Below are 4515 nucleotides of genomic sequence, written 5' to 3' on the forward strand. Positions count from 1 at the left end.
AACAAAGGCCGAATAAAATCCGGAGCAAGAACAAAAGAATGTGGGCTAGCATATGAACGTGACCCCCGTGCCAAAGCATGAGCGACACAATTCGCTTGCCAAAAAATGAAAGAAAGACTAGCAACAGGAATCTGTTGAAACAATAGCCTACAATGTGAAATCACTAACTCGAACTCCGAAAACACCTCCTCATCACTCGACAAAGCATCCAACACAAGCCTAGAATCCGACTCAATCAAAACATTTGAACATTGCTTAAAGATTAAACAAGACAGAACCTCCTTCAAAGTTAGAGCTTCCGCAATCAAAGGATCAACCTTGCTAATTTTAGTGCACGAATATCCCCAAAGAAACAAACCACGGTGATCCCTTGCTACCGCCCCCATCCCGATCTGATTAGTGTCCCTGAACACGGCAGCATCAATATTAATTTTAATAAAACCCGGAGGGGGCCGAACCCAACTCTTCCCAGCGCTCCCCCTACGCACAGAAACATCCTGCCTACAAGAACTCTCTTGTGCCGCCAAGAATTGATACAAAAAATCAAAAGCAATACGGACAGCAACGTTTGCTGGAAGCGGTTGCCGATTCCAAACACAATCATTTCTGTGCCTCCATATAGACCATAAAACCATGCACGCCCTACCCAAAATAGGCTCCGGATGACGATCCATGAGGAAACCAAACCACTCACTAAACCTCTCCACAGGCGGAATATCAAGCGTAAGCCGTGCCTCTCTCCAACAGTCAATTGCGAATAAACAATCCACAAACACATGCAAACCATGTTCACCAAAATTACCACAGACACCACATAAATTATCAACATCCAAGCCCTTCCTATACAGTCGATCCCGAGTTGGTAAAACATCACAACCAAGCTTCCACAAAAATTGTTTCACACTCGGGGGTAATTTAAGACTCCATAATCTCACCCAAGTATTATTACCAACCCTAATATTATTATCAACAGCCTGGAAGCAATTATCAAAAATAAAACGGTAACCCGACCTTACTTCATAGCGCCCCTTCCTATCATATGCCACCGAAGCACATCAGCTCTCAACAAATCCCCTCCTGGTAACCTTAAAATAGCCTCCGCATCTGCAGCACTAAACAATGAATTAATCAAATTTAAATTCCAATCAGAAGTGCCCGGAAGCCACAAATCACGAACCCTCGTAATCGCATCAGTAGCAGGGAAACCTGAAGAAATAAAGAAATTATCCCCGGACAACCAGGGATCATCCCAAATTTGAACCTCAGTTCCATTTCCAATCCTCCATCTAAACCCTCCTCTAACATATGAAATAGCACAGTGAATACTCCTCCACGAGTGACTCGGATTAGATCCTAAAGATGCCGAGAACACATCCCCCCTAGGGAAATATTTAGCTTTGAGAAGCCTAGAGAGAAGAGTATTCGGATATTGAATTAAATTCCATACCTGTTTACCAAGGAGAGCCAAGTTGAAAGATCTTAAATGGCGAAAACCCATACCACCCTCGTCCTTCCTAACACAAAGATGATCCCACGATGCCCAATGTAATCTCCTACTACCATCAGTTTTTCTACCCCACCAAAGAGAGTTTAAAGCTTTCTGAATTTCATCAGTAAGAGAAATAGGCACAAGAAACACGCTCATGGTATAAGTCGGAATAGCCTGGAGGACAGATTTGATAAGAACCTCCTTACCCGCCTGAGATAATAAGGACGCTTGCCAAGAATTGATTCTTTGCCAAACACGATCCTTAAGATAGCTAAAAACCTCCTTTTTCTTCCTTCCCACTAAAGAAGGTAAACCCAGATATTTGCCACTGTTCAACGGACCTTGAATTCCAATACAACTTCTAAGGGCAACTTGGAGATCCATTCTAACATTAGCACTAAACATCAGCCCCGATTTTTGGAAATTAACACTCTGACCTGAATCCGCTTCATATTTCTGTAAAATAGCCTGAACAACCTCGCATTCCTCCCTAGTAGCACGGAAAAAGAAAATACTATCATCCGCGAATAAAAGCTGAGAAATAATCGGCGCTTGAGGACAGACTTTAATGCCATGAATACTTCCCCTCCCTTCAGCCTGTTTAATCAGTTGGGATAAACCCTCAGCACACAAAATAAAGAGATAAGGCGACAACTGGCACCCTTGACGGAGACCTCTCTGAGGTTTAAAAGCTTTGCTTTTAGTACCATTAATTAGAACTTTATACTCACCCCCTGAAACACATTGCAAAACCCACTCAATCCAACAGACCGGAAACCCCATCCTTACTAAAATCGCCTTAAGATATGACCACCTCACTTTGTCGTATGCCTTCCGAATATCAATTTTCATAGCCACATAACCCACCTTACCCGACGTCTTCCTCCGCAGATAGTGAACAATTTCAAAAGCGATCAAAACATTATCCAAAATTGATCTACCTTTCACAAAGGCAGACTGTTCCGGACCAATAAAAGACGAGGCAGAATTGATTTCAGACGATTCGCCAACACCTTTGAAATAATTTTGTATATAACGTTGCACAACGATATCGGCCTATAATCCTGAATCGAAATTGGACTAGTAAACTTGGGAATTAAAGCAATTAACGTCTCATTAATAGAAGAGGGAAAAACACCAGCATTTAACCACTGAGAACAAGCCAGAAAAACATCATCCCCAATCATAGATCAAAATTTCTGAAAAAACCCCGGGCTGAGACCATCCGGCCCCGGGGACTTATCCGGATGCATAGCCATAACAGCACAAGTAAACTCAGCTTTACTGAAAGGCCGAGTAAAGGAGGAAACCTCATCCTGACAAAGACGATTCTGCACATAATCCACATCACAATCAACAACAGAATCATTATCCTCATAAATGGATGACAAATATGATCGAATGTGAGGCTCTAAATCCTCTAAGGTATCAATTTTAATCCCATTATCAGTTTGAATAGAGAGAATGCAGTTCATTCTCTTCCTAGCCGAGGCAACAGCGTGGAAGAACTTGCTATTTTTATCGCCACCCTGCAACCAGAAAATTTTTGCTCTTTGCTTCCAATGTTGCTCTTCCCTGTCAAGACAAGAGTCAATTTCCTCTTTTAGATTCAAAATTATTACAGTTGAATCATAAGAATCCCGCTGAACTTCCACCCTCAAACGATCCTTCAACAGCCGAACCAGCCTTTGGTAGTACATAATATGATCTCTATTCCAATCTATCATTACTTTAATACACTCATTGAAATTCTCAAGTAAATTAGGACTTCCACAACCCCACCAGCAATTCGAAACGAGATCCATAAAACCTTCTTCCAACATCCACCCGTTTTCGAACCGAAACTTCCAACCCTTACCATTATGCACATCCAGCGAAGTGTTTAGCTTAAGAGGATAATGATCAGAAGTAGAAGTAACAATACATGTTAACGAAGCACATTGGAATAACTGAAACCAATCCCTATTAGCCATACACCGATCGAGTCTTTCCTCCACATGGTTCACCGTACCATGGCCTCTTTCCCACGTAAAATTGAACCCCCTCAGATGAAGATCTTGTAAATCACAATCCAAAATCGCTTCACGAAAACCCGTGAACAGCCACTCAGGGTGCTCATGTAAACCCCTCTTCTCCTTCGGATTCAGAATATCATTAAAATCCCCGAAAACACACCACGGCAAATTCGAAACCCCCCTAAGAGTACGCAACAAATCCCACATAACCTGTCTCTGACTTCTATCTGGATTCCCATAATACCCAGTACAACGCAAGTAAGAGAGTGACTAGCAGAAATAGACATGTCAATGTGATTTTTGGAAAAACTCATAATCTCAATAGAAACCGAATCATTCCACAGAACCGCCAAACCACCACTCCTACCGATACTATCCACACAAAAACAACCCTGAAAACCAATGTTCCTTTTAATTTCATCCATCCTAGAAGAATGAACAAAAGTCTCCATCAGAAAGATGAAGCTTGGCTTATGACTCTTAACCAAATCCTTAAGAGCCAAAACTGTGTGCGGGTTGCCAAGACCGCCACAGTTCCAACTTACACCAATCATTACGAGCGGCGGGGCGTCCCTAGGACCCCGACCGATACTGAAGAACTGCTAATTATACTCCCAGCAGCAGGAGTAACCACCTCCGAGCCTTCAAGAGCATCCTGAACAAGAATCTTCCGCTTCCGTTTCCTTTCCTCATCAAGAACCATATCCTCAAATTCATTAGCATCTCCCCCATATCCCAACTTGTGTTCTCCATCTACCTCAACAACCTGTTTAGCATTATTATTTACAATTCTCATAGTAGTGTTCTGCTTACACTTATCCCCATCAGATCTTATTCCTTCAATTCCCTTACAAATCTGCCCCTCCATGGTTACATCCCCATTATTTTGCATCTGAGAATTCAAAGAAGAAACATTGAAATCCCGCGGATTCCGTAACCACTTCTCAGCTCCCCCCTCACTTCCTTGCCTTGTAGCCACCCTCAACCAAGGACCCCATTCCTTCTGAGATA

This window comes from Euphorbia lathyris, chromosome 9 (genome assembly GCF_963576675.1).
Source record: "Euphorbia lathyris chromosome 9, ddEupLath1.1, whole genome shotgun sequence".
Lineage (NCBI taxonomy): Eukaryota > Viridiplantae > Streptophyta > Magnoliopsida > Malpighiales > Euphorbiaceae > Euphorbia > Euphorbia lathyris.